This window comes from Lontra canadensis, unplaced genomic scaffold (genome assembly GCF_010015895.1).
Source record: "Lontra canadensis isolate GAN:19392208 unplaced genomic scaffold, GSC_riverotter_1.0 scaffold165, whole genome shotgun sequence".
In the NCBI taxonomy this organism is placed as follows: domain Eukaryota; kingdom Metazoa; phylum Chordata; class Mammalia; order Carnivora; family Mustelidae; genus Lontra; species Lontra canadensis.
In genome coordinates this window covers 2,195,161-2,209,911 of record NW_022631159.1, presented here as the reverse complement: position 1 = coordinate 2,209,911, position 14,751 = coordinate 2,195,161, and the positions used below count along the sequence as shown (strand labels likewise).

The 14,751-nt window shown below is 38.2% G+C and overlaps 1 pseudogene; it reads right to left on the bottom strand.

The window, feature by feature from the left end:
- Nucleotides 1-240: 240 nt before the first annotated feature.
- Nucleotides 241-571, bottom strand: LOC116859866 (annotated as a pseudogene).
- Nucleotides 572-14,751: the final 14,180 nt, after the last annotated feature.

The following is a 14,751-nucleotide window of genomic DNA, read 5'->3' as shown; positions in this document are numbered from 1 at the left end:
AGGCACCCCCTCCCCTTTTCTCAAGAGTTCAACTATTTTTTTTTAATTCTATTTATTTATTTGAGAAAGAAAGAGAAAGAGACAGTGTGCACAAGTGGAGGGAAGGGCAGTGGGAGAAGCAGACTCCCTGCCAAGAAGGACCCTGGGATCATGACCTGAGCCAAAGGCAGATCCTTAACCAAGAAAGCCACCCAAGTGCCCAAGAGTTTAACTATTTATTGAACAGTTTACAGAAGAGGTTTAATCAAAAAGACCAAAGCCTATGTCATCATCGATTCTTCTTTCTTTGCTTCTACTTTCTTCTCCTAAGCTGGGGCAGCAGTGGTGGAGCAGGACCTCCTGCTAGGGTAGTACCAGCTGATGGGGCAGGTCCACCAGCCCCTACATTGCATATGAGGCTTCTGATGTTGATATTGACCTGGACCTTTGCAAATAAGCCTGGCCAGAAAGGTTCAACATTTACACCTTCTGCTTTAATGAGGGCATTGATCTTAACTTCCATAACTGTCACTTCATTATCATGCACAATGAGGGCCAAGGAGACGCAGGTGAGCTCCTAGATGGAGGCCATGGTGCAGGCAAATGCTGAGTGGTCACTGCCGGGTTCAGTGCTAGTTGCTGGATCAAGTAAGGGCCTGACCCCAATGCCAACTTAGCTTCCTCAGAAGGACTGGGCACCTTAGTGGCAGCTGAGGAAAGTATCATTTTCTATATATAAGATTTCTACTGCCATCAAAGGCAGTCACACCATGTTATAAGTCTTATAATTATTATTTTCCACATAATGATCTCAGAATGCCTTGCCTTATACCTTGCATCACTGCCCAACTAACCACAGGCAATACTTCATTGTGATTTCACTGCCAGGGGTCATTATCCTCCCACTTACCACCAGAAGTGGAGTCTCTATTGCCCTTAGTCTAGGTAACCCAACTCCAAAATTCCATCCTGACAGCTTTCTTTTTAGGGCTATCCTGGAATCCATTTTCTTAGCCTCAATTAAAAAAACAAAAACAAAAACAAACAGAGCCTGAGGCAAAGCTTTTGTGTTAATGTGTTATTGGGGAATATAATCTCAGAAATGCAAGAGTGAAAAATAAAAGAGAATTCATTCAGGTAAGGAGAGAAGGCAAACACAATAATGAATTACTAAACTGGTCATAGCAATAGACTGCTCAGTGTCGCAGGACCCCTTAGAAAAAGGCGATATGGAGCCACTCTGTCTTGAAATCTTCTGTTAGAAAGGGTGGGCAATTTATCTGCTGATTCCTTTGTTTCCTATCTCTCTTTAGTCATGTTTGCCTATATAATATCAATGCCCCGTACTTCCTCATTCCCTCTGGACATCCACTGGTTCCAGTTGGATCAGACAAGGCCCTAGAGTTACTCTGATAAACAACCAAGAGCCATGGAACCTGAGGGATTGAATGGATCAGTGGAGCCCTGGACTTTCAGCCTGATGCTCACATGTATTTATTTACTCCCCCACCTTTCTGAGCAAACTGAAGACTTTAATATTTCCTGCATGACTCACAAATGAAAGGCTCAAGCACCTTTAAATAAGACTCCTGCTTCAGCTTCCTAGAGCCACAGATAGCCCTTCAAATTTCAACTCTTCCTTACCCTCTGGACAATCTCTTCCTGATATCCATTGACTCCATCAGGCCAGCTGTGGCTCTTCAGGATCTCACTGTCCTAGGGCCCTAAGTTGGCGAAAATTTCAGAAACATTTATTCCAGTATGAAAATCATCTTTCTTTGCAAACTCTCAAGCCTGAAAAATTAAAAAAAAAAAAAACTGATAAAAATCCCTTCATGGCCCCCTTCTCTGCAAGACACTAGGTAGCTATACTGTAATTTAGTAAAGATTAATGAAGCCCCTAAACATTTAAAAGTGTTGGGATGCCTGGGTGGCTCAGTTGGTTAAGCGGCTGCCTTTGGCTCAGGTCATGATCCCAGTGTCCTGGGACTGAGTCCCACATCAGGCTCCTAGCTTGGCAGGAAGCCTGCTTCTCCCTCTGCCTCTGCCTGCCGCTCTGTCTGCCTGTGCTCACTCGCGCTGTCTCTCTCTCTCTCTCTCTCTGACAAATAAATAAATAAAATCTTTAAAAAAAAAAAACATTTAAAAGTGTTAATAAATTGGGAGACTACTTCAGGTAGCGGGAGATCAACTAGATAGCTTATCTAACGATTGCAAACACCTACAAATCCAACGGGAGATCGAAGAGAAGAACAGCAATTCTAGAAACAGGAAATCAACCACTTTCTGAAAGGTAGGACTGGCGGAGAAGTGAATCCAAAGTGACAGGAAGATAGACCGCGGGGGGAGGGGCCGGCTCCTAGCAAGCGGCAGAGCAACGGAGCACAAAATCAGGACTTTTAAAAGTCTGTTCCGCTGAGGGACATCGCTCCAGAGGCTTAACTGGGGTGAAGCGCACGCGGGGTCAGCGTGGCCTCGGGTCCCGCAGGGTCACAGAAGGATCGGGGGTGTCTGAGTGTCGCAGAGCTTACAGGTATTAGAACCGGGAAGCCGGCTACAGAGACAGAGTTGAGGAGTGAGCTCTAAGCTCGGGTTTACCTTGAACCGGTCTCAGGCTCGGTCAGCTCAGAGCGCGGCCGGAGGCCAGGGTGAAGGGAGCAATTGGGCGCTGTTCTCTGAGGGCGCACTGAGGAGTGGGGCCCCGGACTCTCGGCTCCTCCAGGCCGGAGACTGGGAGGCCGCCATCTTCGTTCCCATCCTTCGGACTCTACGGAAAGCGCTCAGGGAACAAAAGCTCCCGAAAGCAAACCCGAGCGGATTACTCAGCCCGGCCCCTGGTAAGGGCGGTGCAACTCCGCCTGGGGCAAAGACACTTGAGAATCACTACAACAGGCCCCTCCCCCAGAAGATCAACAAGAAACCCAGCCGGGACCAAGTTCACCTACCAAGGAGTGCAGTTTCAACACCAAGGAGAGCAGCGGAATTCCAAAGGAGGAGAAAGCAAAGCACGGAACTCATGGCTTTCTCCCCATGATTCTTTAGCCTTGCAGTTAATTTAATTTTTTTTTTCTTTTTCAATTTTTTTTCTCTTCTTCTGCTAAATTTTTTTAACTTTTACCCTTTTCTTTTTTAACGTTTTTTAACTAGTTCATCTAATATATATATTTTTTTCTCCTTTTTATATTTTTTCATTATTGGTTTTCTTTTTTTATTTGTTTCTTTTTTCTTACTTTTTTTTCTTTTCTTTTTTTCTTTCTGAACCTCTTTATATCCCCTTCCCCCCCCCCCCTCACGATTTGGGATCTCTTCTGATTTGGCTAAAGCATATTTTCCTGGGGTTGTTGACACACTTTTAGTATTTTAATTGTTCCTTCATATACTCTTATCTGGACAAAATGACAAGGCGGAAAAATTCACCACAAAAAAAAGAACAAGAGGCAGTACCAAAGGCTAGGGACCTAATCAATACAGACATTGGTAATATGTCAGATCTAGAGTTCAGAATGACGATTCTCAAGGTTCTAGCCAGGCTCGAAAAAGGCATGGAAGATATTAGAGAAACCCTCTCCGGAGAGATAAAAGCCCTTTCTGGAGAAATAAAAGAACTAAAATCTAATCAAGTTGAAATCAAAAAAGCTATTAATGAGGTGCAATCAAAAATGGAGGCTCTCACTGCTAGGATAAATGAGGCAGAAGAAAGAATTAGCGATATAGAAGACCAAATGACAGAAAATAAAGAAGCTGAGAAAAAGAGGGACAAACAGCTACTGGACCACGAGGGCAGAATTCGAGAGATAAGTGACACCATAAGACGAAACAACATTAGAATAATTGGGATTCCAGAAGAAGAAGAAAGAGAAAGGGGAGCAGAAGGTATATTGGAGAGAATTATTGGAGAGAATTTCCCCAATATGGCAAAGGGAACAAGCATCAAAATCCAGGAGGTTCAGAGAACCCCCCTCAAAATCAATAAGAATAGGTCCACACCCCGTCACCTAATAGTCAAATTTACAAGTCTTAGTGACAAAGAGAAAATCCTGAAAGCAGCCCGGGAAAAGAAGTCTGTAACATACAATGGTAAAAATATTAGATTGGCAGCAGACTTATCCACAGAGACCTGGCAGGCCAGAAAGAGCTGGCATGATATATTCAGAGCACTAAACGAGAAAAACATGCAGCCAAGAATACTATATCCAGCTAGGCTATCATTGAAAATAGAAGGAGAGATTAAAAGCTTCCAGGACAAACAAAAACTGAAAGAATTTGCAAACACCAAACCAGCTCTACAGGAAATATTGAAAGGGGTCCTCTAAGCAAAGAGAGAGCCTAAAAGTAGTAGATCAGAAAGGAACAGAAACAATATACAATAACAGTCACCTTACAGGCAATACAATGGCACTAAATTCATATCTCTCAAGAGTTACCCTGAATGTAAATGGGCTAAATACCCAATCAAAAGACACAGGGTATCAGAATGGATAAAAAAACAAAACCCATCTATATGTTGCCTACAAGAAACTCATTTTAAACCCGAAGACACCTTCAGATTTAAAGTGAGGGGGTGGAAAAGAATTTACCATGCTAATGGACATCAGAAGAAAGCAGGAGTGGCAATCCTTATATCAGATCAATTAGATTTTAAGCCAAAGACTATAATAAGAGATGAGGAAGGACACTATATCATACTCAAAGGATCTGTCCAACAAGAAGATCTAACAATTTTAAATATCTATGCCCCTAACGTGGGAGCAGCCAACTATATAAACCAATTAATAACAAAATCAAAGAAACACATCAACAATAATACAATAATAGTAGGGGACTTTAACAGTCCCCTCACTGAAATGGACAGATCATCCAAGCAAAAGATCAACAAGGAAATAAAGGCCTTAAATGACACACTGGACCAGATGGATATCACAGATATATTCAGAACATTTCATCCCAAAGCAACAGAATACACATTCTTCTCTAGTGCCCATGGAACATTCTCCAGAATAGATCACATCCTCGGTCCTAAATCAGGTCTCAACTGGTATCAAAAGATTGGGATCATTCCCTGCATATTTTCAGACCACAATGCTCTGAAGCTAGAACTCAATCACAAGAGGAAATTTGGAAGCAACCCAAATACATGGAGACTAAACAGAATCCTTCTAAAGAATGAATGGGTCAACCAGGAAATTAAAGAAGAATTGAAAAAATTCATGGAAACAAATGATAATGAAAACACAACGGTTCAAAATCTGTGGGACACAACAAAGGCAGTCCTGAGAGGAAAATATATAGCGGTACAAGCCTTTCTCAAGAAACAAGAAAGGTCTCAGGTACACAACCTAACCCTACACCTAAAGGAGCTGGAGAAAGAACAAGAAAGAAACCCTAAACCCAGCAGGAGAAGAGAAATAATAAAGATCAGAGCAGAAATCAATGAAATAGAAACCAAAAAAACAATAGAACAAATCAATGAAACTAGGAGCTGGTTCTTTGAAAGAATTAATAAGATTGATAAGCTCCTGGCCAGACTTATCAAAAAGAAAAGAGAAAGGACCCAAATCAATAAAATCATGAATGAAAGAGGAGAGATCACAACTAACACCAAAGAAATACAGACAATCATAAGAACATATTATGAGCAACTCTATGCCAACCAATTTGACAATCTGGAAGAAATGGATGCATTCCTAGAGACATATAAACTACCACAACTGAACCAGGGAGAAATAGAAAACCTGAACAGACCCATAACCAGTAAGGAGATTGAAAGAGTCATCAAAAATCTCCAAACAAACAAAAGCCCAGGGCCAGACGGCTTCCCGGGGGAATTCTACCAAACATTTAAGGAAGAACAAATTCCTATTCTCCTGAAACTGTTCCAAAAAATAGAAATGGAAGGAAAACTTCCCAACTCATTTTATGAGGCCAGCATCACCTTGATCCCAAAACCAGACAAGGATCCCATCAAAAAAGAGAACTACAGACCAATATCCTTGATGAACACAGATGCAAAAATTCTCACCAAAATACTAGCCAATAGGATTCAACAGTACATTAAAAGGATTATTCACCATGACCAAGTGGGATTTATTCCAGGGCTGCAAGGTTGGTTCAACATCCGCAAATCAATCAATGTGATACAACACATTAATAAAAGAAAGAACAAGAACCATATGATACTCTCCATAGATGCTGAAAAAGCATTTGACAAAGTACAGCATCCCTTCCTGATCAAAACTCTTCAAAGTGTAGGGATAGAGGGCACATACCTCAATATTATCAAAGCCATCTATGAAAAACCCATCGCAAATATCATTCTCAATGGAGAAAAACTGAAAGCATTTCCGCTAAGGTCAGGAACACGGCAGGGATGTCCGTTATCACCACTGCTATTCAACATAGTACTAGAAGTCCTAGCCTCAGCAATCAGACAACAAAAAGAAATTAAAGGCATCCAAATCGGCAAAGAAGAAGTCAAACTATCACTCTTCGCAGATGATATGATACTATATGTGGAAAACCCTAAAGACTCCACTCCAAAACTGCTACAACTGGTACAGGAATTCAGTAAAGTGTCAGGATATAAAATCAATGCACAGAAATCAGTTGCATTTCTCTACACCAACAACAAGACAGAAGAAAGAGAAATTAAGGAGTCCATCCCATTTACAATTGCACCCAAAACTATAAGATACCTAGGAATAAACCTAACCAAAGAGACTAAGAATCTATACACAGAAAACTATAAAGTACTCATGAAAGAAATTGAGGAAGACACAAAGAAATGGAAAAATGTTCCATGCTCCTGGATTGGAAGAATAAATATTGTGAAAATGTCTATGCTACCTAAAGCAATCTACACATTTAATGCAATTCCTATCAAAGTACCATCCATTTTTTTCAAAGAAATGGAACAAATAATCCTAAAATTTATATGGAACCAGAAAAGACCTCGAATAGCCAAAGGAATATTGAAAAAGAAAGCCAAAGTTGGTGGCATCACAATTCCGGACTTCAAGCTCTACTATAAAGCTGTCATCATCAAGACAGCATGGTACTGGCACAAAAACAGACACATAGATCAATGGAACAGAATAGAGAGCCCAGAAATAGACCCTCAACTCTATGGTCAACTAATCTTCGACAAAGCAGGAAAGAATGTCCAATGGAAAAAAGACAGCCTCTTCAATAAATGGTGTTGGGAAAATTGGATAGCCACATGCAGAAAAATGAAATTGGATCACTTCCTTACACCACACACGAAAATAGACTCAAAATGGATGAAGGACCTCAATGTGAGAAAGGAATCCATCCAAATCCTTGAGGAGAACACAGGCAGCAACCTCTTCGACCTCAGCCGCAGCAATATCTTCCTAGGAACATCGCCAAAGGCAAGGGAAGCAAGGGCAAAAATGAACTATTGGGATTTTATCAAGATCAAAAGCTTTTGCACAGCAAAGGAAACAGTTAACAAAACCAAAAGACAACTGACAGAATGGGAGAAGATATTTGCAAATGACAGATCAGATAAAGGGCTAGTCTCCAGAATCTATAACGAACTTAGCAAACTCAACACCCAAAGAACGAATAATCCAATCAAGAAATGGGCAGAAGACATGAACAGACATTTCTGCAAAGAAGACATCCAGATGGCCAACAGACACATGAAAAAGTGCTCCATATCACTCGGCATCAGGGAAATACGAATCAAAACCACAATGAGATACCACCTCACACCAGTCAGAATGGCTAAAATTAACAAGTCTGGAAATGACAGATGCTGGCGAGGATGCGGAGAAAGGGGAACCCTCCTACACTGTTGGTGGGAATGCAAGTTGGTGCAACCACTCTGGAAAACAGCATGGAGGTTCCTCAAAATGTTGAAAATAGAACTACCCTATGACCCAGCAATTGCACTGCTGGGTATTTACCCCAAAGATACAAACGTAGTGATCCGAAGGGGCACATGCACCCGAATGTTTATAGCAGCAATGTCTACAATAGCCAAACTATGGAAAGAACCTAGATGTCCATCAATAGACGAATGGATAAAGAAGATGTGGTATATATACACAATGGAATACTATGCAGCCATCAAAAGAAATGAAATCTTGCCATTTGCGACAACGTGGATGGAACTAGAGGGTATCATGCTTAGCGAAATAAGTCAATCGGAGAAAGACAACTATCATATGATCTCCCTGATATGAGGGAGAGGAGATGCAACATGGGGGGTTAAGGGGGTAGGAGAAGAGTAAATGAAGCAAGATGGGATTGGGAGGGAGATAAACCATAAGTGACTCTTAATCTCACAAAACAAACTGAGGGTTGCTGGGGGGAGGGGGGTTGGGGGGGATGGGGTTATTATGGACATTGGGGAGGGTATGTGCTATGATGAGTGTGGGGAAGTGTGTAAACCTGGCGATTCACAGACCTGTACCCCTGGGGAAAAAAAATATATGTTTATAAAAAATAAAATTAAAAAAATAATAATAATAAAAAAAAGTGTTAATAAATTAACTGTGGTTTTCTATTGTCAAAAAAATTTTCAATATTTTTTGTTGCTGTTGTTTTAGGTGATAATAGACATTAACTTCTTATTATAAATTCAGGTTTTATAATGATACTGGAATTTTAAAATTAATAAATAAAAATTTTAAATAAAAAATAAAAAATAAAAAAAATTCAAGTTTTAGTATCATTGGCTTACTAAAGGCATGGTTTTTAGAGAAAAAAAAATTCCTTCATTACCTGGCTGTAGGTTTATTTAAATTCCATTTAATGGCAAAGTGACTTGGGTAAAAACTAAGGTGAGATTGCCCCTATGAAGCTGTTTAATATATAGGCAAGAATCTGAGTTATCACGTTTGTCATATGGCTAAAATAAAAAGACAAGAAATAGTAAGTGTTGGAGAGGATATGGAAAAAAAAGAATACTCATGCACTATTGGTGGGAGTGTAAATAGACACAGTCACTGTGAAAAACAGTAGGGGGTTCCTCAAAAAGTTAAAAATAGAAGTACTATATGATCCAATAATTCCATTACTGAGTATTTACCTAAAGAAAACAAAAACAATAATTTGAAAAGATATGCATACCCCTATGTTTATTGCAACATTATTTACAATAGGCAAGATATAGACGAAACCTAAGTGTCCATTGATAGGTGAATGGATAAAGAAGATGTAATATGAACCAAAGTATTACACAGTCCTGAAAAAGGTTGAGATCATGCTATTTGTGACAATATGGATGGACCTAGAGGGTATTATGCTAAGTGAAATAAGTCAGACTGAGAAATACAAATGTCATATGAATTCATTAAAAAATGGAACCTAAAAAACAAAACAAATGACTAAACAAACAAAAAGCAGACTCAGATATATAAATACAGAGGACAAACTGACGGTTGCCAGAGAGGGGGAGGATGGGGTGATGAGAAAATTGGGTGAAGAGGTTGGAGATACAGTCTTCCAGTTATGGAATGGATAAACGACAGCATAGAGAATATAGTCTATGATATTGTAATAGCAGTGTTGGGTGACAGCTATACTTATGATGAGCACAGCATAATATATAGAGAATTTGAATCACTATGTTGTATACCTGAAACTAATATAATATTGTATGTCAACTATACTCAAATTTAAAAATTTAAAAAAAAAAGAAGCTGAGTTCCATCTGAATCCTAATCCAACTCTGAAAAATCCTATATGGTGTGCTTTAGAGGATCTACCCCCTACTACTAAGATGCATTCAGAATTTTCAAATATCTAGTTTTGATTTTTCAAAAATAAATATTTAGATTGTCAAAATCTCTGTCATAGAAAAGCTGGATGGACCAAGAGAATTCTTTTCCTGAAAGTTATTTCTCTAGAATGAATAGGTTGGATCAAAGAGGTGAAATTACCTAAATGGATAATATTGTTACCTTAATCAAATTTTGTTAGATGACTCTCTGTGGATTAATGAGAATCATAGAATCTCATCCTTCAATTAAATATTTTGACATGATCACCTTGGTTGATATTTTGCAGATTCTTGGGACTTGCCCCAAATCAAAATCTATTAGAATGGTGTGTCAAGAATCTGCATTTTTAACAGGTTGTCTAAGTGATTCTTACTTTTTTTTAAAGATTTTTATTTATTTGACACAGAGAGAAAGCACAAGCAGGGTGAACAGGAGAAAAAGCAGGCTCCCCACTGATCAGGGAGCCCAATGAAGGGCTCAATCCTAGGACCCTGGGATCATGAGCTGAGCTGAAGACAGACACTTAACAAACTGAGCCACCCAGGCACCCCTGTCCAAGTTATTCTTATGACCACTAAAGTTTGAGAGCCAGAGTGGACGGAAACACTCTCATATACTGCATATACTGCTGGAAGAGGGTAAGTCAAGGGTACTTTCCTGAAAGGCAATTTAGTAGAAACTCTCTCAACCAACCCTGAATTAACTAAATTATTAAACTGACACTCTACTGATTCTATAAAACACACAGCTGGCCGGGACCCATTGAGTCCTTTATACCAGTAGAGTACTCTCTGATCTGCTCTTGACATTTTGAGTTTTTTGCTTATCAAGAGTCAGTGGTTTGGTTTCTTAAAAAATACATGTATGTCAATTATACTTGTTTTATAATTATGTTATTTAATCAGTATTACATAAAAGAAAAGAAAAAGATATGTTTCAGGGGAAACTAATTTGAATGCTTTGGATAGATTCTAAAGGCAGATCACACACATACAAATGCCAAATTAGTAGCAAAAGATTGGAGGAGTATACACTTTTTCAGTTCTTGCTCCACCTTAGAAAAAGGGAAACTAAAAAGCCTAAACAATTCATTGCAGATGTCATTCATCCAAAAAGATTATGTGGAATTTAATCATGGGTCTCATTGTCAACAACAACAACAACAATAAATTCCTTAGGCCTAAAAAGAAATTTTAAAATTTCATCTAAATTAATGAATGAACATGCATTTATATATTTTTTTCTTTTCAAAGATTTTATTTATGTATTTGACAGACAGAGATCACAAGTAGGCAGAGAGAGAGGAGGAAGCAGGCTCCCTGCCGAGCAGAAAGCCCGATGCGGGGCTCGATCCCAGGACCCCGGGATCATGACCCGAACCGAAGGCAGAGGCTTTAACCCACTGAGCCATCCAGGCGCCCCGCATTTATATTTTTTAAGTAAAAATAAAATGCTTAAGATATATGTGTATGTTTACATATATTTTATACATATATATGTGTGCATTTATATATACATATATCATATTTTTATGATTTCCCTCTTTAGTCACTTATTTTGATTAATAGGACATTTACCAGTTTTTATTTCTTTGGTTAAGAGGGCTTTTATCTGTCAAAATATGCAAGCTCTTTCATCTAGTAAATACATATCTAGGAATTTATTCTAAAGAAATACTATTTATCACTTATCATAAAGATAGATAGGAATAGATATATAAATATAAAGATATAGCTATATAAATGTGTGTGTGCATATGTGTATGTTCACGTAGGCATTGATTATACTAGCAAAACTTAGAAACTTCCCAAATATCCATCAATGGGATTTTTTTAAATATGTTATCCATTCAATGGAATATTATGCACAACCATCAAAAAAACCAAAATCTACATAGAGTAACGAGCAAACATTGTTCAGTTTATTCTGTTAAGTGCTAAGCTACATACACATACACATGGAAAAATGTCTAGAGTATTTATATTTAAAAAATCCACAGTGGTTTTCTCTAGAAGACAGAAGAAATTCAAGTAAGTTTCCCTAATTTCTACAATGTATATGTATTACCTAGGTATTAAAGATAATAAAAGACAAATGGAAAAGTTTGAGGCTCAAAAAGATAATTTTTGTTGTTTTAAAATTCACCAATTCTGATTCTTTGACTACTTAAAACCATATTTATCTTTGTGGACGTCAATAGAAATTACAAAAATGTTCTCTAAATTTTCTCCTAATAAACAAGGTACCACAATCTTCAGAAAGCAACTTCTCAAAATGGGGTTTCTGTGTGTATTGCAATAGATTCTTATCACTGCTTTATATCACTGAATGGTATTTACTCATCAATGTCAAAGGGAAAAGACTTTCTTTTTTATTTTCAGATGCCATTCTAGAAACTATTAAAGTTAGGCATACCATTATATAAACAATTCTTTTTTCTCAGAAAACATCACTAAGCAGCTTAAACAAAAACATCTTACCTGGACTTTCAAGGAAGATTAAGATATTTACAGTGAATAAAACTTGTGGTTACAAGTGTTTGAGAAAAGGAACAGATTGTAAATTTTTCTAACTTTAATTTTAAAAGTAAATTAAAATGTCCTTTTAACTATAACTTTATGTGACCATAATATCATATTTTAAGGGTTTAGACTTTCAGTGTAGGAAGAATTTCTCTGAGAACAAGCACACCAAAACTTGCCAACACACAAGATCCACTCCAGATCTGCAGAAAAACAACAGGTTTCTTTACTTGCATCCACACCATGTTTATTTTAAAAGTAGGAAAGCCAAGGGGCACCTGGGTGGCTCAGTGGGTTAAGCCTCTGCCTTTCACCCAGGTTATGATCTCAGCGTCCTGGGATGGAGCTCTCTGCTCAGTGGGGAGCCTGCTTCCCCCTCTCTCTCTGCCTGCTGCTTGCCTACCTGTGATCTCTTTCTCTCTGTCAAATAAATAAATAAAATCTTAAAAAAAAAAATAGGAAAGCCAAATCAGAACAACAATCATCTTTCAAAATGATTTACCTCAGTACTCTTGCCTCTTTTTCTAAAAGGAATAACTATTCTTTTTTTTTTTTTTTTAAGATTTTATTTATTTATTTGTCAGAGTGAGCACAGGCAGACAGAGTGCAGGCGGAGGCAGATGGAGAAGCAGGCTCCCGCTGAGCAAGGAGCCCAATGTGGGACTCGATTCCAGAATGCTGGGATCATGACCTGAGCCTAAGGCAAAGGCTTAACCAACTGAGCCACCCAGGCGCCCCAAGGAATAACTATCCTTAAGACAAAACATACAGATCACTTCTATCTCTTTAGGTTATATATACACAAAGCTCTTTCTTTTCTCACTACATATTTTTAGAACTTATTAATTTACATTTTCGGGTTCTTTGCTTTTTTAAGGGAAATGTTGCATCTTAAATGTTTAGCTTTAGAAATCAAAGCTCTTTACCTTGACTATTTTAGGATTTAACATGATTCATTAGAAGGAAAAAGCCCTGGGGTTTCCACCTGGGTGGCTATTGGTTAAGTGGCTAACTCTTGATTTTGGATCAGGTCATGCATGATGTTTAGGTCATGAGATTGAGCTCTGGGACAGGCTCCACACTTAGTGGGAATTATGCTTAGGGATTCTCTTCCTCTGGCCCTCCCTGCTGCCTCTCTTCCTCTGGCCCTCCCTGCTGCCTCACTCACTCCCTCTAAAATAAATAAATAAATCTTTTTTCTTTTTAAAGGGAAAAATATTGGAGGATATTATGCTAAGTGAAATAAGTCAATGAGAGAAACACAATTATATCGTTTCACTCATATGTGTAATATAAGCAGTAGCCCAGAGAACCATGTGGGAAGGGAGGGAAAACTGAATGGGAAGAAATCAGAGAGGAAGACAAACCGGGAGAGACTCTGGATTCCAGAAAACAAACTGAAGATTACAGAAGGGAGGGGGTGGAGGGATGGGGTGACTGGGTGATGGGTTTTAAGGAGGGCACGTGTTGTGATGAGCACTGGGTGTTACACACAATTAATGAATAATTGAACACTACATCAAAAACTAATGCTGTACTATATGTTGACTAATTGAACCTAACAAAAAAAATGAATTAAAAATTAAAAGATTAAAAAAGGGAAAGCTCTGAAAAAAACTCATCTAGAGTTTTCTTAAATCTGCAAACTAAAAAAGATTATTGTATTATTTCTCACAGTTGTTATTTATTTGCCAATGAATTTACTAACATCTTAAATAACTGAATTTTCTAAGATTAATATTCAACATGTGGTTATAATCATTTAGCTCTTAACGATCTGAGGCTCCACCTGGCTGAAGTAAATTTTAAAATCCCTAAATTAGTTTCAAGGGTTTTTCCAATAGCAATTCTTCCTTTACTTAGGGTATTATGCTATTTACAATAACCAGTAAGTTGTAATCTTAAAACAAAACTGGGTGATGATAGAATTTCAAGTTCATGAGTATGGCCATCTCCCATGAACTGAATTGTGTCCCTGTCCCCACAGATTTAAATGTTGAAGTCCTAGCCCCCATATGATTGTATTTGGAGATAGGTCCTTAATTAAAGAAGTAATTAAGGTAAAAAGGTCATATGGATGGGACCCTAATTCAATATGACTGATAGTCTTCTAAGAGGGAAAGACACCAGGAAAGATCATGCACAGAAAAAAGCCCATGTGAATAAAAAACAACTAGGTGGCCATCTGCAAGCCATGAAGAGAGGCCTCAGGAGAAATGAAACCTGCTGACACCTTGATGTTGGACTTCGAGCCAACAAACTGAGAAAATAAATTTCTGTTGTTTAAGCCACCAAGTAAATAGTTTGTGGTACTTTGTTATGGAAACCCTAGCGAACTAATAAAATATCTGAAATATTCACCAAGTATTTTTAAGCCACAAATAAATGCCTACCAATGAGAATAGGAAAAAAAAAACCACTTTAGGAATCTTGCAAATAATTTAAGAGAAAATAATAAACTAGTTCTATACACAACTGCAAATAAAATGACCATGCGGGTT